Genomic DNA, 24,740 nt, shown 5'->3' with positions numbered 1-24,740 from the left:
TGCAGAGTCGCCACCAACGTTTATTTGTGGGAAACATCAGAAAAACTGAAGGAAACCGGTCAAAATGAAAATTCTAAGTTCGGGAGTTGTATTTACGCTTGAGGAAGGTATTAACACCTCTTACGTTTGTCTCGAAAGACAACAACCTATTTTTTTTAGAATTGTGGAATTGTGTTATCTTAACTTTTATTTCTTTTTATTTTTTGAGGTCGACAAAAGCGGGGCTTTTGCTCCTACGTACCCTCCTTTGGAGAGGAAATCAGACCTACGTAGTTCTTTCTTATGCGTGCATCAAGTGATTCTTTTAACTTGAAAGGTGATCATTTTAAGGTGTTGGACCTTAAAAATGATCCATTTTACTTGGTAAGAAACTGAAATGATAAACTTTCAAAACCCTATTTTTGTGGACGAGCTTGACTAGGTGAGTTGATTTTAGCCTTAGTTTCACTTTAGTTATTAGTCAATTCAATTAAGAATGAGAAGTCCCAAAGAGAAAACGTCCGATTGATCTTTCGCCTTTATTTTACTAAGAGGTATTTTTTGATTATTATATTATTATTTTACCTCTTTTTTTTTATTTCCAACGTGGTTACGGCACGACCGAACGGTCGGAATTCATTTTAATCGAAATTAACAGATGATACAATTCAAACGATCGGTGGAAATTTATTTTATTTTTAGATTAAGCGAGAAATGACTTAAATAAATGGCTTAAGCACGTCAAAAGGGGGTATAAAAAGCAAATGAAAACGAGAATAAAAATACATGAAACAAAATGTGGACCACCACGAGTACATAGATTGAATTGGAAAACTCGGTTTGAGGTACTTACCCGTTGAAGACTGAAGAAAAAGAAGAACGAACGATGAATCTTGAAGAACGGTCGAGAATCTTCGTGTAATTACTCATGGAAACATTACGGAAGCGCCTCGTCTTGGATTTTCTTCACGGAAATAATTTTCCTCAGCAATTTCGAGAGAGAGAGAAGTGCCTAAGAGGCTGAACCCTTTTCTTCTTCACTTCTCTCCCTATTTATAGCAAAATAGGGGAGAAGCTTGCTGCCCAGCTCGCCCTGGCGAGCAAGGTTGCTTCCTCCAGAAGCAACAACCTTCTAGAGGAATCTTCTGGAGGGCCCAAGTGGGCCTGGTTGCTATTTGCACCCCCCTTTTTACTAAATGCACCCCCTTCTATTTTTTTGTAATTCTTTTTCCGTAACGTTACGAAACATTGCGAATTTCATAACGATACTTATTTTCCTTCCACAAGGTTACGAATCCTCACGGATTATGTATTTACTCTTTTTTAGCTTTCGAAGAAGTTACGGAAACTCACGGATTGGGCAAAAACACCTCTTTTCGATTTCCGCCACATTACGGAATTTCACGGATCGCGCAAGCCTGCTTCCTTTTGATTTCTGACACGTCTCAGGACTTCATTTATTGTGCAACAAAGGACGCCTAGTATCTCAAAGCGGCTAACCAAAGGTTGCATGTCATCAAGTAATAATCCCCGGACGAAATTAGGGTATGACAGTTGCCCCTCTTTACTTACCTCTCATCGGAGATAAGAGGAAAGCAAAGATAGGACACTGATTTCGTCCTTCCTGCCCTTTCCGTGATGACGACTCTCGTCTCTACTCCTTCTTTTTTTTTTCTTCTGCACAAAACAAAATACAAACAACAACAAGAACAACGAACATAATATACATATACACATATTTGGCGAAGGAACCGATCCGGAAAACAACAGAATAACGTGTTTCCCAGTCACCAGAGACTTTGCGCTTGATAAGGGAGGACACATGAACAGCGCTAGGCAATAACATTCATGGGGCTCCGCAAAAGGAGAGAATAGAGGATTGCCTTGAGGGTCCGCACTTAGGCAATCATGAAACACAGCTCCAAACTCGAAAGTGGGGGACACATGAACAGCGCTAGGCAATAACATTCATGGGGCTCCGAAAAAGGGTGAGAATGGAGGATTGCCTCGAGGGTCCTCACTTAGGCAATCATGAAACTCAGCTCCAAACTCGAAAGTGGAGGACACATGAACAGCCCTAAACAATAACATTCATGTGGCTCCGAAAAAGGGTGAGAATGGAGGATTGCCTTGAGGGTCCTCACTTAGGCAATCATGAAACTCAGCTCCAAACTTGAAAGTGGAGGACACATGAACAACCCTAAGCAATAACATTCATGTGGCTCCGAAAAAGGGTGAGAATGGAGGATTGCCTTGAGGGTCCTCACTTAGGCAATCATGAAACTCAGCTCCAAACTCTAAAATGGAGAACACATGAACAGCCCTAAGCAATAACATTCATGTGGCTCCGAAAAAGGGTGAGAATGGAGGATTGCCTTGAGGGTCCTCACTTAGGCAATCATGAAACTCAGCTCCAAACTCGAAAATGGAGAACACATGAACAACCTTAAGCAATAACATTCATGTGGCTCCGAAAAAGGGTGAGAATGGAGGATTGCCTTGAGGGTCCTCACTTAGGCAATCATGAAACTCAGCTCCAAACTCGAAAATGGAGAACACATGAACAACCCTAAGCAATAACATTCATGTGGCTCTGAAAAAGGGTGAGAATGGAGGATTGCCTTGAGGGTCCTCACTTAGGCAATCATGAAACTCAGCTCCAAACTCGAAAATGGAGAACACATGAACAGCCCTAAGCAATAACATTCATGTGGCTCCGAAAAAGGGGTTGGCGGGACCGAACGGTCCACCGGGTTTTTCCACCTAAAAGGGAAAACATGATTTTTGCAAAGAAAAATAAATCATTCGCGAGAGCACCACATCTTAAAGAAACAATATACTTGTGCCAAGGGTAATCTTCCTTGCAACCGAGAATGAAGGGTAGGATGTCAACTTCTAGCTTTCAAATGAACACGCAGGGGAAACATCGGGCAAAGCTGAAAATAAATCACTCATAGTGTATAAAACTCACAAGGCAAGTGTCTTATCCTATTCCCAAACCATAACTGCACCAAGACTCTATTTTGCACGTGACTTCCTATCGAATCATAGATCAAACGTACGATCACAAACCAATAGGATTTTCTCGAGGTCAGCGTTTTTGGAGAGGAAGCTGGGTGTTTCGGTCTTTTCCTCTTTATTCATGTGGGGTGGGATATTGCTAGTCAAGAATGATTCTGAGTGGCAATCTGGCTTTGAAGAATTTCTGTCCTCTTTCCTTCATTGATCGAGAATTGCTTTTTTTCTTTTTCACTTCTTTTCGATCCTTGATCGGGAACCCTTCTTTCCTTTCTTCTGTTCTTTTCTTTATTTTTCTTTTTCTTTTTTTTTTCTTTCTTTCCATTTCTTCCTTCTCTTTCTTTTCACTTTTCCTTCCCCATCCCTTTCTTTGGGAAATCGGGTTTTAGCATTCTATTTGCTCTCCTTTGAGGAGATTCCGCTGTCCTTTGCTTCGGGGGAAAGTATGAGGATTCCTTTATTATAGGCCAAGGTTCAAAGAGGTCTAAGGTTGTGTCTCAATGGGATCTTTTATCGTGGGAACCCCAATCTTGATATCTGGGGCGAGACAAATTTGGGTGTCAAGGCGTCGATTTCGCGCCGAACTTCCGTATTATTCCATAAGGCACGCGTGACAATGATGATTTGAAAATAACGTGCAAAATTAGTCATGGCTACAGCCCGGTGGGCACTCAAGCATCCCGTTTATGGCATTGTGATACTACGGTTGGGAATTTATACAAGCAGACCCAACGTTTCCAAATTATGTTCTTTCATCAGTTCAATGCATTCATCTATCCTTATCTCGGTTCATTCCGGAAAATAAACTCTTAGCATCAGTCCCTTGTTTCCAGAAGATGCGTTTGCTCTTTACGAATGATTTATACTTCTTAACTATAACATGTCGATCTTCGCGGTCTTTCTTTCTTTTTACTTTTTTTGCTTTATTTTTATATACGTTCACTAAAACTATACACCTGTGGTCCTTTATGAGAAAAATCTTTCTTTATACATCTATATTTTTATACATGACAAACTTTTTCTGTACACGCATTAGAACTCTTCTTTTTACGTCACACGGTCTATATACAAACCCTATTTACATTCAAAGATTTTTCATTTTTCCCAACACACACTTATGGTTCACACAAAGGTTTCTTCATATACACTCGTTGCTCACACACACAAGAATTCCTTTCCACGCATCATTTACACACACAAAAAACTTCTATACACATTTTCCTTTTACATACATGTATATCTACAAAAACATTTTTTCTTTTCCTTTATATATGTAGACATTTTATTCACAACACTTCTTTCCTTTTTTATCATGATTTTGGTTCATTTTATTTTTAGGACGACGTTCCTAAATGGAAAGCTCCACACGACTCCGTAATTTCAAAAAACACTATTGACAACAATGAAATAAATACTAACGTAACAGTTCAAACGACATGTATGCACAAAACAAAAGTCAATCAAAACGAAACAAACGTTAGTCCCTCAGTTAAACAAAAGATAGCATACAAATGATAAATGATGGAACATACGAATTTGGGGATCCCACGGTCATGTGGCTCCGCATGCCACCGGGCTCTTGGGTCACGGTAACAAAAAGTGGGGTGATCGACAAAAGCAGGGCTTTTGCTCCTACGTATCCTCAATTTGTGATGAGGAACTCAGACCTACATAGTTCTTGCTAACTGTGAGACTAAAATAGTCTCGATGTTTTCTTCACTAAAATGCGAACATGCTCTAGTAAAGAGACAAAACTTCCAACTAGTCAGAGCAACATATATTTTTTGGATGAAAAACAATGTGTCTATCGAGCACTGGGTGTTAGCATTTGAATGACAAATTTTCTCATGACCGTAAATGAGCTTTTGGATGTTAGCATTTCGTTTCTAAATGACCATTTAGAGGAAGCACTGGGTTCAACAAAAATTGAAGAAAATCACTCAAAGTGTATCAATCTCACACAGGTAAGTGTTTTATCCTAATTCCAAACCATAGATATGTCATGACTTGATTTTGCAAATCATTTCCTATCAAATCAAAGATAACATGCGTGATCATGGGTCAATAGGACTTTTTCTTGGGAATGGTTTGTTTTTCTTGGTGGGAAATTTGGCTTTGAGTGTTTCTGCCTTTTCCTTTTCTATTTTTGATTAGTGCGAGGCGAGAAAGTCGCTAGCGCACATGATTTTGGTTGGCAATCAAAGGGAAAGGGCCACTTTGGGTCATGGTTTCCTTTTTTGTTTACTTGGTGACAATTCTGTATTGTTCAGATATTATCTGGTCCAAAGACCTTTCTGCATATTTCTTTTTCTTTCGATCCTTGATCGAGAATTTTTCTTTCTTTTTTTTTGCTTTCTCCCACTCTTTTATTGGGAATTTTCTTTCTTTTTTTTTTGTGTGTCTCCTCCTATTCTTGGTTTGGGAATATTCTTTTCTTTTTGTGTCTTCTCCCTTTCTTGGATTGGGAATTTTCCTTCTCTTTGCGTTTTCTTCCGAGGGCAAGGATTGACATTCTCACCCTGGGTCAAGGTTTATGGTAAGTTGGGATTTTGGCTCAAGGCTTGTAGAACGGCTGGTCATGATATATGTCAGGGTTTGGCCAGCGGTTCGGGGATAAAGGGGATGTCCTACATTATTTCCATGATACACATGCAACAATGATGATTAGGAAATTTTATGCAAAACTGGTCACGCAAGCACCCATGTGGACACTCAAGCATCAAGTTTTTATGGTCATGTGACACTAGGGCTCAGGATTCGTTTTCCCTATTTTAAGTCAACCCAGTGTTTCCCAAAATATGTTCTTTTATCAATTTGTGCATTCATTCGAGTCCATTTTGGGCGTTCGGGAAAATTTTTCACAGCATTTACCCTTCAAATGTGTACACACATTTTTTTCAAAAACTAGTTATGATCAGCAAATCTTTCCAAGAAAAGTTGGAAATTATCTCTTTTCACAAGCATGTTGTTTTTTAGCTAGACAACTTTTTATTATTATTTTTTATTATTATTTTTTTTCTTATTCTTTTCTTGCTCGCTCTCTTTTTGCTCTCTTTTTTTCATGGGGTATTTTGCTACCTAAACATACGTATATTTTTGTGAGGTATTTTGCTATATACATGCATATCCAAGGTATCTTGCTACCTAAACATACATATATACATTTTGTGAAGTATTTTTGCTACATACATGCATATTCAAGGTATCTTTCCACCTAAACATACATATATATATTTCTTTTTGTGAGGTATGACTACCTTCTGAGCTTGTGCTTGTTTTATTTAAATTCCTAGGATCATGAGCAACTAGGTGTGTCCTGCTATGACTTGAGAAACAAAAGTGATCAAATAACAAGCAGAGATTTAAAAGGTACTAGGTTGCCTCCTAGTAGCGCTTCTTTAACGTCTTGAGCCGGACGCGTGATGGCTTGTCGGTCACGGACCTAATACTTTGCTTACCTTTGGCTTTGGACTTGGTCGCCTATTGGTCGGCCATGGGTCGTAAGCAATGCTCTAACCTTTTTGTGGATGAGCTGAGATGAACTCTAGAGGTGATGGCGGTGCATCTGTTGCCCGCTGCCGGCCATCCCCAGGCTGCTGTGGTGTTTCGCCCTGCGCCTGCCTGGAGACGCAGCACTTCTTGATGAAAGATCGATTAGTAGGGGGCCTGATGCCCTTGCTAGAGGTGATAGGTACTCCGTAGAACTGACAGAGTCCCGTAATTAGAGCTTGAAAACTTCAAGACCCTGTTGGACTTCTTCGGGTCCACTGGGTGTCTTGTAGGCGTGATCCCTGCAAACAATAGATGAAATCAGAAATCAATTGAGCGATGTGCATACTTACCTATGTCATGACGTGACCTTGCCGGGGGAAACGGGCACCCTGTAGGACTACAGAGGCCCGTAACCAGAGCTGGAAACCCCAGGGCCCTGTTGGACTTCTCCGGGTCCACTTGGTGTCTTTGTGGGTGCGATTCCTGCAAACAATAGATGGTATCAAAAATCAGTTGAACCATATGTATACTTACCTATGTCACGATGGCATGACCTCGCTAGGGGAACGGGCACCCTGTAGGACTACAGAGGCCCGTAACCAGAGCTGGAAACCCCAGGGCCCTGTTGGACTTCTTCGGGCCCACTGGGCGACTTGTGGGCGCGATCCCTGCAAACAAATAGATGACATCAGAAATCAATTGAACCATGTGCATACTTACCTATGTCATGACGGCAAAGACCAACCGATACATCTGCAGGGGGAGATTGGCATTGTGGTCGTCGGGCAGAATGTTACTAAATAGCAACGTCATCCATATCCATGTAAAAGTGGTCATGTTGGTGCGCATGATCCACACTCGTCTTTTTGCAGCGGCACGGGTGAAATCTTGCCCCGGTATGCATAGTAGATGCGTGATAGCCTCCCTCTCTGGATGTGCTCGCACAGTTGGTCGCCCTCTAATATTAGGGGATGGCCCAGGAACTGATAAAATGAAACTACTGGCCCCTTAACCGGGAGCACAAGTCTCGGTTAAGCATCTAAGGGCAAAGGACCTTATATTCTCTTAAGGTGTGGATATGGAGCACACTGAAAATGAGGATGCGTAGCCCTCTAAAGGCGAGGGCATGCAGCCCTCTGCAGGTGAGGACATATAGTCCTCTAAAGGTGATAGGTACTAGTACCCAAGGGTCCACCTTTATGAGAAATTAAGAGATCGACTCATCGGGAGGGCAGGTCATCCAAAAAGATTGGACACGAGATGTAGGAAATCTATGCAGTTAACATGATTTTTAGCGATGCAGACGCATGCAACCTTTGTTGTGAAATTTGGTAATGCTGACCGCACATGAAACAATGCAATGCAATGGAAAGTTGTACAATGTTCATGACATTCTTTCCCTATTTCGTGATTTTGATTTTGATTTAATCTTTTTGAAAAACATAGATTGACTGTCCTTTTGAAAAAGGTGATAATTCATGCAACCCTATCCTATCTTTTGCAAATCTCTCCGGGAACTCCCTCAGAGTGTATGTTCTGTTTGATTTAATCACTTGACCATTTTGGAGTGACGAGAATGGAGCCGTTTGACGTTTAATCAATCTATTGAAATTCCAGGGCTTGTCTCCCTTTTTTTCTTGTTTAAAAACATCGACGGGTGAGAACTTTTGATCTGCCCTTATGTTCACTTGAGGCTCATGCACGATGCCCCTCATTGCCCCAGCGTAAGGCTTTGAGGTACCAATTGTTATCTTTTGTCATGACCTTGTAGTTGGGAACCTATTGGGTGAAAACTTCTAATCTGCCCCTAGGTTCGCTTGAAGTTTTTGCATGGTGCCTTTCGTTGCCCCAGTGTAGGGCTTAGAGGTACCAATTGTTGTCTTGTTTTCACAACCTCGTAGCAAGGAACCTATTGGGTGAGAACTTCTAATCTGCCCCTAGGTTTGTTTGAGGTTTATGCATGGGGCCTTTCATTGCCCCAGTGTAGGGCTTAGAGGTACCAATTGTTGTCTTGTTTTCACAACCTCGCAGTGAGGAAGAACGAAAGATGCAGTTGATTCTTGCAAAAAGAATTTTCCAAGGACGAGAAATAGTTGAAGGATCTTTCAGTTGATGGATTAAGTCAAATGACTCCTATGTAGAAGCAAGATGTTTTGATGTCTTGATGATGCTAAAGGATCAAGTGCTTCTAAGTTTTACTAAGACAAGAATCCAAGAAAATCAAGATATATGATCAAGTTGATCTCTAGAATCTTTAGGAAGAAGTTTCCAAATTGAAAATACAAAAGGTTTGACCAAAGAATTCTATCATTTCAAATTGAGATTTGCTCTCTAGTAATCGATTACCAGCAGTTGAAAATGTTTTAATTCAAATTTTTAAAACCTGTAATCGATTACACAAGTCTTGTAATTGATTACCAGAGGGGATTTTCAGAATATAATTCCCAAGAGTCACATCTATTCAAATGGTTTATGAATGGCCATCAAAGGTCTATTTACATGTGACTTGGAAACACAAATTTAAAGAGAGTTTCCAAAAAGTTTTATCCTCTTAAGAGTTTTTCTGAACTGTCTTATCCTCTCAAAAAGATCCCTTGGTCAACCACTTGCATATTTAATAAGGAATTTTGATTGATCTTCATTGTACAATCTATCTCTTTTAAGAGAGATCTCTTCTTCTCTTCTTCTTATTTCTGAAAAGGGATTAAGAGATTGTGGGTCTCTTGTTGTAGAGGATTCTTGAACACAAGGGAAGGGTTGTCCCTGTGTGGTTCAGACTTTGTAAAAAGAGTTTTTACAAAGAGAATGGAAAATCTCAAGTGGGTTGCTTGAGGACTGGACATAGGCACGGGAAGTGGCTGAACTAGTATAAATCAAGTTTGCATTCCTCTCTTCCCTTAAACTTCTTTTATTTATTGCTATTTATTTTTTGCTTTAAAGAAGTTTACTTTGAATTGTCTTTTGAGTAATTCATGTTAAGGGTGCATTGTTAATCCAAAAAGAGAGAGTGAAAGTTTAATCGGGGAATAGCCTTTGTATCTTAATTCAAACCCTTTTTTTCTTAAGGTAACTGAGGCCATTTGTCCAACATCCTATTCTTGATAACTCACATCTCTCTAAAAGAGAGACTTTCTGGAATGATAAAATGAGGTCACATGAACGTCTTGAAAACACAGTCAATCAAATGCTTTCTTCTTTTTTTTTTTTTGAAACTTATTTGTTTTGAACTTTACTCATTGTTTTACGGCACCCCCACCAACGGTCTTGGAAGTCCCAAACTCAGGAGCATAGGTCGCTTGAGCAAACTGACCAATGGCTTTCACCCACTTCCAGTGAAAGTTGAAAATCCTGATGAGTCATCAGAGACATCTAACAACAGCTTTCAAAATTGCCCCATGTGTGCCATCTCTTGTCAATGTCAGGATTTACACGCGATTCTCCTCAAATTTCAGCCAGCCCATATCAATTAGACCTTGTACCTTACGCTTCAGAGCCCTACAATGCTCAATGGAACGCCCCAGGGCTTCTCCGTGACAAGCACACGTTGCGTTCGAGTCGTATTCTCGGAAAAATGGAGGTTGATGAACCTTGGTTGGGGTTATGGCTACCATTGAATTATCAAGTAGACATGGGAGCAAGTCAGCATAAGACACTGGAATTGGGGTGAATTCTACAGGCTTTCTCGCTGCAAAATTCATTTCTTGGTTGGTGTTTTTGGATTGTGCTAAAGGTGATGTTCATCATTGGAAGTGCGGTAGACAGAATTTGTGGTTGATTTAGGGATGACCTTTGTGGATAACTGGGCGGTGGGCAAGGAGAAGGTTTGTTATTGGCTGAGTAATGACATTGTTGGGTTGGTGGGAAACTTGGCTTTATTGGAATGGCAGTTGTGACATCCTGGAAATTTCTACCCGGAATTTTTGGAAACGATGTATTCTGAATGATTATATATATATATATATATATATATATATATATATATATATATATATATATATATATATATATATATATATATAAGTATTATTCAGTGTATATGCCTATATGTTATTGGTAGAAGTAGGAACAATGGGGGCTAGATATGCGGGTTAGGCTGATTAAGGAAGAGAAATCCATAACTGGAAGACTATAGGTAAATTCTTAATTAATTAGTCTAAAAATCATCGTTTTGCGTGCGCCTTAAAATTTAACAAAACCAAACTCTGAACCACGCTCGGGTCTTATTCTGAGGGTTTTGATATATACATTGATTACTTTCGAAAACTGGCCCCGACGAACGCAGAGAAACGCGAGGAATTGGAACCACAGAAACGGCATGCAAATCGAGGCAGGATTTTAGCGTTTCAAAGGTTAGATTTTTCTCACTTTTGTGGCTGAGTATGGGTCACAATCAAAAGAGAAAGTGGGTCCTTTTGCTCCACTCAAATGGAGACATGTGGCATAGCTTAAATAAAATAATAGAAAAAGAGAAAACTTTTTTTTAAAACCAAAAAGCAACTCTCTCTCTCCTCACTCAGCCCCACATTTTCAGAAGCTCTCTCTCCCTCTCCCTCACGTTGCTTTTCTTTCTCCCTCATTCTCCATTGAAGCTCCAAACAAAGCTTCAACCTTTGGTGCCCATTTCTGCTCCAAATCGCGAAAGGAGGGCATTTTCAGAGTCGTGAAGCGCGTCTCTACGTGTGGGACTTCGAAATTTCAGGTTTGGGTGGACTTCTTTCTCCTTTGATTTTCGTGGGTATGGGGTTTTGGGAGATATGATGGGTAGTCTTGCTAGGTTTCTGCTTTATGATGATTATTTATGAAGAAATTTGTGGAAAGCATGTTGAACTTGCCATGTTTGGATGAGTTAAACATACCCATTCTGTTTTAGGGTTTTTATGATGATGCTTGTGATGTTAATGTGCTGAGATTGCTTATGGAAAACTGTTAGAGATGAAGGGTAGAGTTAACCTAGGGTTAGAAGGTGAGAGTATGGTGTTGTGAGTGGAAAAAGAGTGAGACCTTGAGGGTTGGAAGGTTAAATCTGGATTCTGTGGTATTTGGAGGTTAGAGTGAGTTAATCCTAGCTCAAAATGTCTTTTAGGACTTATGAGAAAGCTTGGGCTGTGCTAGAGAGAAAAACAAATGACCAAAGTGAACAAAGAGCCATTTCTAGGGTAAAATTGGGTGTTGAGGAGTCAAATTTTGATTCGATGAAATTTTAGGTGTAACTCCAGTTTGAACAAGTTTAAATTGATGTTATAGACTTGTGTGAGGTGAGAGTTTGCTTCAAATTTACCTCATCCTCAATTTCACTTCTCAAACCTAGAAAATCCATTAAATTGAGGGGTTTTGGACACCTAGATTTTGTGTTGCTGTGTTTTGAAGCTTGACTTTGGGTTAAACATGATTGATACATGATTTGGGACTTGTAGGAATTGATTTGGGCAAGATTGGATGAGGGGAAGTGTGATTTTCGAAATCTGCACTTATGCAGAATTTTGCTGTCAAATAGGTGCAGCAGGATTTTGGCTTTGTGCAGAAAAATGCTTGTGTGTGGTTGGCTGTGGAAAGGGTAGTGCAGAATGAGTTCTGAATGTTTGCTAGCAGATCCCAACGGTCAAAATGTAGGCTTATGTACTAGAGACTTTCAGTAAAATTTGCGAGTCGATCCAACGGTTAACAAACTGGAACGAAGGAATTATTATTGGGGTCTTTAAGTGAGAAAAGCTGTGATTTTGGTTGGTGTTTTGGGCAGAGTTTTCTGCCTTTGCCCTGTTTTCTTGGCTGTGATAGTTTGTGCTGTTTGAATGTTGAATTACTTGGATGTTTGGGAAGCTTGGGAGGATTGATGGGGACCCGGTGTTGAGAGAAACGAGGATATGGGCTACGTGGGAGTACGTGAGCTCAGTTGGAGGTGGGCAACAGGGGATGGTGGGTTTATGCGCGATTTGTGGATGTGGAAAACTTGTGGTGCACCATCGCCCGACCGCCACCTAGTACCACATGTGATGGGTACCCCATAATCCTGCAAGCTTGAGATGAGGAAGTGTAGAAGGGTGAAACTTCCTGCTTTTATTCGTTGACCACAGAGTGGTACCTGGAGATATGTCGCGGGGGTCAGGAGACCTTGGGGACGTCAGGTGGGGTGCTATTGCCCAAAACCAAGCTTGACCAATCCTGACCCAACTCGGGCATAGTCAGTCAGTGAGAACCTGTGATGTACCTAAGCAGGCGAGCTCCTGGTAGTCAACAGATAAAAGGAACAAAGACCACAAAGCAAGGAGGCTTGTGGTTGCTGGCCAGCTGTGAATCTTGTGTGATATATGGGTTATGGCCTCTGGTAATCGATTACCAAGGGTGGGTAATCGATTACAAGGCTTAAAAATGAAGACAAGAGGCTAAGATGGTCTCTGGTAATCGATTACCAAGGGGTGTAATCGATTACCAGGCTTGAAAACGAGGTCAGGAAGCTAGGAGATCTTCTGGTAATCGATTACCAAGGGTGTGTAATCGATTACTAGGCTTAAAAAGGGAACTGGAAGACTATGGAGGCCTCTGGTAATCGATTACCAGACTGTGTAATCGATTACACAGAGGAATGGGTCACTGGTAATCGATTACCAGGTATGTGTAATCGATTACACAGTGCCTTATTCAATTTTTCATATCCTGAAGCTGTGTGATTCGAGTTTGGCCTCTGGTAATCGATTACCAAGGCTGTGTAATCGATTACCAGAGATGAAAAGCCTAAAGATACCCCTTTTTCTTGCATGTAATGGTTATGAGAAGCATTGTGTTGCGGCATGGTTAGATTCTTGTGAAAGAGTCTACCCCTTTCTTTTCTTCCTTGTAGATCGTGATGGCGGCGCAGCTAATCCATGATCGAGTAGAGATGGAGTGCCTAGAGGGAGCCTGGGAGACCCTCGAAGGCAACACGAGGTGCCGATTTCGGGGCACTATTCGATTTACGGCGACTTCTTTGGTGCATCCAGATGAACCCGTGCGCACGCTTCAGCGCACTGTGGAGTTGATACTACCCATGCCTACACCATACCGTCTAGTGGAGCCAGTCCAAGTGATCGAGGTGACGTCATCCGAGGAAGACCCTAAGGAGGATCCCGAGGAGCTACCTCCTGAGCCTGCTGTGGATGCTCTTGACTTTCTAGAGAGTGATGAGGACCCACTTCCTGAGGTGGATTCTCCTGAGGAAGTCATGTCGGCATCTGAGGCAGACTCTACGGAGGATAGTGGCCCGAGAGAAATGGCGACCAGTGGAGGCTCTTCATCATAGTGGACAGTTCCATGGACTAGTTTTATATGCTTTTTGAGGGTGGGTGTATCTAGGACTGACTGTTAGGTTTACTCTTTGGTTTTGTATGGGTAGACCTGTTGTATAGGAATTTGATGATTGTATACATGTGGCTGAAGCCACCACTATGGACACCTTTGCTCTGGATGACACTGTGTATTTTGTAAAACTCCCATATTTTGGACAACTTTAAATGATGAATGCATTTATGATCAATCTTGTTATTTGAAAAGAAAGCATTAGCAAATTTATTTGTAAAAGATTTTATCGACCGTATTTTATTCTTTTATTTTCACGTGACGACCTAAAGTAATGGCTGGTACATTTTTCCTTTTGAAACAGCAAAATAGTTTAGAGATGATGAGCGGTAAGAAAGAAATGACTCCGAATAGAGTTGTGAATTGGCCATTCAGGACTCTATAGTGAGGATTTTCCTTCTAAACCTAGTTATGGTGAAAAGAGAAAGAAATGAAAAAGAAAAAGAAGAAAAAAAAATTACTATGGTTTTTGTTATTTAAATCATTACTATCAAACCAGTCATTAATTTAGGGACGCCACAGCAGTTACAGCACGGGCTTCTCCTTCATCCTCATCCTCTTCATTTGCCCCAGTTTTCTCATTCGTCCAAGCAGGATGACTAAATTTGCCTTTTTTTAGACCCACATTGATCCTTTCACTGGCAAAGACCAAATCTGCAAAGCTTTGAAGGTGCGTAGCCCACCATTTTCCATAGTAGAATACTGGTAATGTGTCTACTATCATTGTCATCGTTTTTTTGTCATTGAGGTGCCACTTGAGCTGCCAGGTTCTCCACCTTTGGGCGTATTCTTTGAAAGATCCGTGCCCCCTTTTTTGCACATGTTTTTGTAGTTGCATCCTATCCGAAGCCATTATACCGACCCTGCCTAACGAAGGCAACCATTAGGTCCTCCCAGGAATGGACTCGGGAAGGTTCCAAGTTAGTGTACCAGGTAACAACTACCCCAGTAAGACTTTCTTGGAAGGAATGTATCAACAATTCCTCATCTTTTGCGTATGCCCCCATCTTCCGACAATACATCTTTAGATGGTTCTTTGGGGCAAGTAATCCCCTTGTACTTGTCAAAGTCCAGCACCTTGAACTTGAGAGGGGTGATGATATTGGTTACTAGGAACAACTCTTCTAGGTTAGCAAAAGCATAATCTTCACCTCCTTCAATGGCCATGAGCCTTTCCTCTAGATGATCCAGCTTTCCCATTTCTGCCATAGCATGAGGGTTTTTACTTATCGTGGAATGCAAGAGGTGTAGTTGTGGGTGATACTGAGGACCTTCCAAAGTGTTTTCAAGGGGTATACCACCAACTGCTTGCCCTTCAGTGGCCTGTTCGAGGCAAGGCTCGAGGTCGGCTAGATTGTGGTGGGAAATTTCATGTGTCTCCCCCACGGTTTAAGAGACATGTGCATGATTAGTTTGGGGTTTGTTGGCTCTCAATGGGTATAGGAGTGGAGTTATCGACATTCTCACTGGGAGTGTACGCTACATTGGATGGTGTATAGTTGGGAGGCAAGCCATATGGTGGGAAGGCATGCTTGTTTTGACTTTGCGCATAATGGGGGCCGCCCATACTTCCCAAATCTTTGCCTACCATATCTGAGGTTGGATGATTCATTTGGTTGATGCCGGATGGGGACGTCGGGTTCACCTTAGCAACAACGCTGGTAGCGGCAATTGCAACCGCATCGGCTTCCATTATCTTCTTCACGCTCATCATGGCCTCCATCATTGCGGCCATTTGCTCTTTCATGGCCTCCATGTCGGCCTCCATCTACTCTTGTACCTCCTCCTCTTTACCCATTACTCTAGCTCTAGCACGGGTTCGGTAAGGGCACTGTAAAGCATGTTTTTTTTTTATATATAACAATGATTAGGTTCTCTTTTTCTTTTCATGGAAAGAATGCAATGAGCAATGCAACCAATGAAAAACATGGATTTATGTGAATGATGCACAGTTGAAGTATTGCGAATTTTGACACAGGATATGGGGTTGAATCAATTTAGATTTTCAACATGGTCCATGACATCTCCATCAAGGCGAAACTGGAAGTAACAGGGACATTGACAGCCCTAAATGTGTTTGGCAGTAGATGAAGCAACGATGTAACCCGATCCATCTTTTGCCCCAATTTTTGCAAGATGGTTACTTCCATACTTCAACTTGACTCGATGAATCTTTTCGTAAAAGTACGAGCTTGGTTCAACCCCATAACCCAGAGAATGGCAATTTTGATCGCCAATACTTCATCAACAATTCATAGGGATGAAAGACTCGAGAATACGCATGCTATGCATGGAAAATGTAATTATGAGATTGAGATGCTCGAAGAAACATCCTTTCTTAGTTAAACATGCATTAGGTACCATGTTCAATCATTTTGTTTTTAAGTGAAATGGGTTTATGATCCCAACATGGTTGGCTCATGGTACCGAATATATGCAACTAAGAATGCAGCGTGAATTTTCGTGCTTCCCCCTTTTTTTGTTTTTGTTTTGTAGAGGAAAATACAAGGATCATGTATGAGCAAACATGTAGAACAAAAAATATGTTGAACGCATATGCATGATGATGCAATAACTCATGCAAAATGGGAATGTGACAACAGACAAATGCAGGAACGATATGTTCATTATGATGCTGAAGAGATGTTTATGCGGTGCATGATATGAATGCATTTACGGACACGAGGGCCCGGAAAATCATCTCTCCTTATTACGCATTTAGGGGGCGCAGTGCCCCATGTGTGCAGTTAAGAAGACGATATGGATCTTCCAGCTTCCCATGACAAAAGACAAGACCCACATATAACGCATGTGTGACGGTATGATGCAGATGCGCATGCATGAAACGGAAATAAAACAACAAAAAGGGGTAATTCACATATACGAAACTACAAAGATCCAACTTTAACGCTACGTTTTGGGCATGATGGCGCCTCAACGTAGTATTAAAAAGGTTACGCATTACTCTAAAGAAACCAAACATCACTAGCAAAACTATAAACTAGTGCTATTTACCAAAAAATGCATGAGAACGAATGGCATGGAGCGTGTTTGCTCTTTGCCCCTATTCGGGAACCTATAGGACAATATCTAGGGGTCTCTAATAACTACTCCCCAACAATTCATAACTCACACGGCTGTTTTCTAGAGGTATCATCACTCAAGATAATAATATTGTGGCGGTATGTAATACCAGCGACAACACATTATAAAGAGAGAAAGCTCTAGACGAGGTTTCACTATTATCAAGCAAGTCGGAGACCTAGCATGATGATAGATTCACCTCCACTCCTTAAATTCCCATCAACCCGGGTATAGGGCCCCTTTTTTACTCAAACCCGTGGGTGCTTTAGAATGCAGTGTAAAAATGTGGAAAAGACAGTAGTTATTACATTTTACACAGTTCAACAAAATGCACACACAAAGTTTCACAATTCCACAATTCCTTAAAATAGGCCTAACTCACAAAAATAGTCCCCAGTGGAGTCGCCAACTGTCGCAACGTGCCCTTCGCGGGCGAGCGAGGGCGAGGCTCACGGGTGCGCTTTCCAAAGGAGGAAAGATGCGCGGAGTCGCCACCAACGTTTATTTGTGGGAAACGTCGGAAAAACCGAAGGAAACCGGTTAAAATGAAAATTCTAAGTTCGGGAGTTGTATTTACGCTTGAGGAAGGTATTAGCACCTCTTACGTTTGTCTCGAAAGACAACAACCTATTTTTTTTAGAATTGTGGAATTGTGTTATCTTAACTTTTATTTCTTTTTATTTTTTGAGGTCGACAAAAGCGGGGCTTTTGCTCCTACGTACCCTCCTTTGGAGAGGAAATCAGACCTACGTAGTTCTTTCTTATGCGTGAATCAAGTGATTCTTTTTACTTGAAAGGTGATCATTTTAAGGTGTTGGACCTTAAAAATGATCCATTTTACTTGGTAAGAAACTGAAATGATAAACTTTCAAAACCCTATTTTTGTGGACGAGCTTGACTAGGTGAGTTGATTTTAGCCTTAGTTTCACTTTAGTTATTAGTCAATTCAATTAAGAATGAGAAGTCCCAAAGAGAAAACGTCCGATTGATCTTTCGCCTTTATTTTACTAAAAGGTATTTTTTGATTATTATAATATTATTTTACCTCTCTTTTTTTGATTTCCAACGTGGTTACGGCACGACCGAACGGTCGGAATTCATTTTAATCAAAATTAACGGATGATACAATTCAAACGATCGGTGGAAATGTATTTTATTTTTAGATTAAGCGAGAAATTACTTAAATAAATGGCTTAAGCACGACAAAAGGGGGTATAAAAAGCAAATGAAAACGAGAAAAAAAATGCATGAAACAAAATGTGGACCACCACGGGTACATAGAATGAATTGGAAAGCTCGGTTTGAGGTACTTACCCGTTGAAGACTGAAGAAAACGAAGAACGAATGATGAATCTTGAAGAACGGTCGAGAATCTTCGTGTAATTACTCACGGAAACGTTATGGAAGCGCCTCGGCTTGGATTTTCTTCACGGAAATAATTTTCCTCAGCAATTTCGAGAGAGAGAGAAGTGCCTAAGAGGCTGAACCCTTTTCTTCTTCACTTCTCCCCCTATTTATAGCAAAATAGGGGAGAAGCTTGCCGCCCAGCTCGCCCAGGCGAGCAAGGTTGCTTCCTCCAGAAGCAACAGCCTTCTGGAGGAATCTTCTGGAGGGCCCAAGTGGGCCTGGTTGCTATTTGCACCCCCTTTTTACTAAATGCACCCCCTTCTATTTTTTTTGTAATTCTTTTTCTGTAACGTTACGAAACATTGCGAATTTCATAACGATACTTATTTTCCTTCCGCAAGGTTATGAATCCTTACGGATTATGTATTTAATCTTTTTTAGCTTTCAAAGAAGTTACGGAAACTCAAGGATTGCGCAAAAACACCTCTTTTCGATTTCCGCCACATTACGGAATTTCACGGATCGCGCAAGCCTGCTTCCTTTTGATTTCTGACACATCTCGAGACTTCATTTATTGTGCAACAAAGGACGCCAAGTATCTCAAAGCGGCTAACCAAAGGTTGCATGTCATCAAGTAATAATCCTCGGACGAAATTAGGGTATGATACCAGGTAGGTGTTTCAGCCAACATTAGTTGTGGTTTTTTTTGTCGATGTTAAACGAGGCTATTTTTGTCAAAGTTGGCTAGGGTTTTTTGGCCAACATCGACCATCACTATTTTTTGATTGATGTTGGCTTGGATTTTTTTTTTGTCAATGTCAACTAACAAATAACATCGACCAACATCAACCAAAAAATATTTCCCCAATTGACATCAATAAGAAAAACACTAACTGACGTCAACAAAAAAATTCTAGTCGAGGTCGACCAAAAGAAATACTCATGACCGATGTCGACCAACAAACCCTAGCCGACATCAACAAAAAATAGCCTCAATTGACGTCAATAAAAAACCCTAACTGATGCCAAAAAAAGATAGTTTCAACCAATGGCGACAAAAAACCCTAGCCAACATCAACCAAAAAATAGTTGGCTGGTGTTGGCCACAAAACATCACTGACCAACATCGGAAAAAATAAAAACAGTTGATGTCGGCCAAAAAATACCCATGGTCTACGTCAACCAGAAAACCCCTACTTGATGTCGGCCAGAAAATATCATTGATCGAGATTGACCAAAAACCCTTAGCCGAGCTCGACTAAAAATTAACCCTACCTGAGATCGGCCAAAAACATACTTGACTAGAATCAACTAAAAAATGTATTGATTGACATCAGCCAAAAAATGCCCTGGTCGATAGAAAAATTGCCCCGTTTGAGGTAGGCCGAAAATACTGTAGCGAAGATCGACCGAAAATAGCCTTAACCGAGGTCAATTGAAAATTGATCTAGTCGAAGTCAATCAAAAACTACATCAACCAATGACGATAAAAAACTACCGTAATTAAGTTCAAGAAAAAAGGATTTCTGATTTGAAAACTAGATTTGAAATGGATCCAAAAATTCCAATCCCTATTGATAATGGTTGGTTGAATTTCGAACTTACCTAATAGTTGTGTTGGGTGTTACTAAATTAGAAAACACTCTTTGGGAAGAAAGGGATCCGTGGTGGCAGACATCGGATGCATGCATATAGCTGTTGTTCGGACATGGTAAGTTCAAATCTTCTTCTGTTAAAACAAAAAGAATAACCATCTTATTGTTTATGCAACAATATCTATAGTGTTTTTAGAGTTGTTAACAAAGGACAAAACTATTAAATATATCTTACCCTTTAATTTTTACCTTACAAGTTTATTGAATTATTTTTTCCCTATCCATGTATTTTTTTTATAGTTTGAGTTAAAATTTGGAATATGTTTGAAAACGAACGTTTATTTCTTTTAATTTTAAGGTAAAAAAAATATTTTTTCTAACAATCAAAAAACGTATTTATCTAAACAAAGTAACAAAATCTATATTTAAAAGACTATTAAATACTTTTATAAAAATTAAAATACGTGTTATCTTTAACTTAAAAAAAATAAAAAAAATAGAGAAATCTAAGATGATTTTCCTAAAAATTGACTTAGAAAATAAACTTTTTAAGACTATTCTTTGAAAACCCATCTTAGAATGTCGTTTTAAAAAAAATAAAAAAATTTTGAGAATTCTAAGACAGTTTTCTCGGAAATCGTCTTAGAAGGTAGACTTTTTAAGACAGTTTTCTAAAAAATCGGCTTAGAATGTCTTTTAAAAAAAAAATAGAGAATTCTAAAATGATTTTTTGAAATTATTGTCTTAAAGAGTTTGGTTTCTAAGACGGTTCTCTAAAAAACCGTCTTAGAATGTCTTCTTTTTTAAAAATAAATTTTAAAAAAATTCAGAATTCTAAAACGATATTTCAAAGGAATTTTAAGATAGATTCTAAGACAACATACCTGTACCATCACAAAGGATATTTCTATTCAAAAACTTGTTTTCATTTTACTTATCATTGCAGACAGCCAAACACATAAGTAAGATCCAAAATTTGTACTTCATTATAATCTATTAAACTAACTAGCTCCTACACTTGAGAGCTTCTAGGTAATGCTAGTCTAGCAGCTCTTTTACAGGAACCATAGGTTCACTGCCAAACCAACGGATTTTAGCATAGAAATATCACATCATTTATATAATCATATGGTTAGCTTAAGGAAGTCTAAATCACCACCAAATCATCATTTAAAAATTGATTATGGGTAGAAATATACAACAGGATAGTAGTTGTATTACTGTAGTAAAAATAGAGGAATTTTCCAAGCTCATACAATCATAATACGTCATAAGGCTCAATTCACAGCATTTTAACAGGTTAATTTCACAAAAATATGCTTAAACAATGGATTGCAGCAGACCAGCATGAACAATAATTTGGTTTCCAAATCAAAATTTAAACAAATAAATCATGTTACGAGCAAGCAATCCTGTGCGAGCAAGCAATCCTGTGCAGAGATAAGGGAATTCTCTCAATTCTAACATCCATGACCACTTATATAAGGATATTCTAAGATTGTTTTTATTAAAAGGATTCAGGGGCATTTCTTGAAAGAAGGTTCACTAGTTTAGCTAGGGAATATTATGGAACAAATGCTCATTTGGTACAAGGTAAAATAAAGCTAGGAGTTATGGCTATGATCCTAATGGTCTATTTTCCTTTTTCTGAATTACAATAGCTAGCACAAAGTTTTAGCAATTAAAATTCCTTAGTTGTGTGTAAACTTATTATACATAGAAGTGTGATTTTTCTATACAATAGTAAAGTTTATAATTACAATAATACAATGGGAGCAATGAAGTCGACCCTGAGTTAGTAATACCTAAGTTAGTAATAATGGGGTCAATTTTTCTTATTCATCTCTTATTTGGCATCTCACAAGGTTGAGCCCAACTGTGCAGAAAATCATATGCTTTTAAGCATCAAAGCATCATTATATGCAATCTTTTTTACTTGTCTGATAATTAATAGGAGAGAAACAAATAAAACTAACCAATTCATAGAGATAAAAAAGTTATGTTGTTATGCATGAACTTGCCTGCAATAATGTTACTCATAAAAACTAAAGTCATTGCAATTGAACAAAGATACATGCAGTTAATCAATTTTACAAAAGTCGTCCCCACTATATATAACAATGAAATATGTATTCCTTAGCTGCAAGATACCTCCTATTAGCATTTGTAGCATAACAGGGAATTTTTTTTCCAGAAATTTAAATTGACAGCACTAGTAGCTTGTTCTCTATTCTCATCATATGATGTCTTAGAAATAAAATGACCTTGGAGAAAAAAGGAAAGAAAGATTTAGCCACATTATGTAGATTCATCCAAGAGAACATGTTAATATCTTCAATATAACAAATTTGTTTTTGAAGTTATCAATGCTGAATGCATAACAAGAAGAGTTAAACTTACTAAAGACTTTAACTGCCGAGAGCCTTTGTTTGGGGTCAGCTCGTAATCTAGCTATAATGTTGTTTCTCTGCCAATTTAGTATCACTCAAATAAATAAATAATAAAAGTGGAGAGACTAACCTTGATACATGACATGTATTTATCACTATCACTAGAATGAATGCTACACTTAGGCAGTTTGTCTCCTGTCTTGGGCTTTTCTGTCACATTAGGCATGTTCTCCAAAGAATCCATCAAATTTCTGGATTTACCTTTAGCAATGCACTTTTCAAGCATCCTGCCAAACATTATTTCATAAACACTTACATTAATTATTAAAAAAGTAAAGGTAGATTTAAAATGAGAACTAAAGAAAGCTTAAAACACATGTATACATACAGCAGGAGATATAAATCAAAATAATGCCAAATAAAAGATACGGTTAAAAGGAAAATAAATACAAAACCAGAGAAAGAAATTTTCCCCTAAATGACTTGGTTCCAATTATAGTTACCAATCAGGTACTAGTTATGTGATCACAACAAAACAAGGACCAAAACTTCAATGTGATGAGTTGCATATATTATTGATTACATTGTAGATCATTGTACACGAGAAATATTCACTAATTATTCCTTAGTGATTTTCTAAAAATCTAGGGTGATCATGTAGGTGACCTTAAGTACAAACTGAGATGCTTTATTCAATATTAAAGAAGAAGTAATATAACCTGTAACAACGACCATGAGCAATAACTCATTAATGGTGATGATATTGAACTAGCTATACAGATGACATTAAACTGTAAAATGTGAAAATTTGAAAAATTATCACCTATTTGGATGGCATTAGTAATCAATTTTGAAGTGCGGAAAATATATTGCCTAGGAAGTTCACTAATTCAAGAAGAAATTTTATTAATCCTGTTTAGCAATCTTGACACATATACAGATATCTTAAATTTCATTTTCATAACTTTACTAGGAAGATCTTCTACTTTGCTTAAGAGATGGCAAATGGAAGCATTGATAAACCAATATCACTAAAATCATAAAATATTTCAAATTCGGCAAGTTAGTGGTTTGATTTTGATAGATATTGCCGGGTTCAGAGACCCTGCAACTGCAAGTACTAAATATTGCTGATTATAAATTAATTAGCCACCTTTTTTAAAGTTTATCTTCTTTTCTCAATGAGGAAATTTGGTTGTCGCTACTACATGCTTTCTCCTCTGCATCTCAAGAAGCATGAATCAGATGTCCCCGTAACATTCCCATGTGCAGATGAGATATTTATGCTCAAAATCAGCAAAACATAAAATTAAGTTATGATAATCACCAAATTTTTAATAAGAAATGTGTTTAAATTATATTGAATTATGTAACATCTCATTTTTCGTAGACTAATTTGAAATGAGTTGTTGTAAATAAATAGAGTTTTATAATAAGGTTTTTGTAATTAAATAAATAAAGAGAAATAAGTGTATTAAAATAATTGTTTGAGAGAAAATGAAAAGGTATTTTATTTATGCATTTGATAACAAATAAAATACAGTTTATTTTTATAAAATAATAAAAATAAAGTAAATAATAAGTTGTAAGTATTCTAGATATAAGTAGAGACATGTTAGGTCATTTTTCAGACTGACGATGTCTTCTCTTCCCTTCATTTTCGTTTTTCTCTCTTCTCTTGCCAAAACCCTTTCTTTTTTCCGCAGTCCACCAAACCTATCTCAAAAAAACTACGATTTTGGACTCATTCACCGTTGGATCATCGTGACATTTGAGCACCATGTTCTCAACCCTATTCCTAGCATATTCACCGTTGGGAATTGCAAAAACACGTCAGAGATAAGATAAATACCCTTCGCACTGTAGCTTTCTCTTTTCCCGCAAAAACCCAAAATGGTCTCAGTAAAACTATGATCCCGGTTTCTTTAACCGTTGAATTTTCATGAAATTTTGATATGTGGTTAGCAATTTAATTCTGCACATTTGCACCGTTGGGATTTGCGAGATCATATTCATGGAGAGAGAAAAAGGAATCTCACGAAGACAGTAAAAATGGAGGCTTCAATCCCTTCTCCGTCTCTCTGACGTTTGAGAACTTTATCGGAGCAGTCGGAGGAAAAACTAGAGGAATCTTAGGGAACCGCTAGAGATGCCGCTATCGTTGTCGGAAGACATGTGAGTCTGCTTAGAGGTAAGGGATGAGTTATTCACAATTGGGGGTTAGAGAGAACATGTGTAGGGATCCTTTGAGGATTAAATTGGGATTTTATTTTGGGATGTTTATTAAATTGCAATTTTTCCTTTATGATTATAAATAAAATATTAATGTTCTGATGATAATTGCTTGATAAATTATGCTCTTGATATTTGTATATTTTGACCTATGATTTTGATATAATTGTGTAATATTATTGGAGGGGTTTTAGTCCCTAGGTTGTGATAGTCTTTTATATAAATTGTTATGGTTAGGATATGAAATGATGATTCAAATTGTGAGTATGTGGTG

The sequence above is a fragment of the Glycine soja genome, chromosome 19 (genome assembly GCF_004193775.1).
Source record: "Glycine soja cultivar W05 chromosome 19, ASM419377v2, whole genome shotgun sequence".
NCBI classification, from domain to species: domain Eukaryota; kingdom Viridiplantae; phylum Streptophyta; class Magnoliopsida; order Fabales; family Fabaceae; genus Glycine; species Glycine soja.
Note: the sequence above shows the minus strand (reverse complement) of the source record.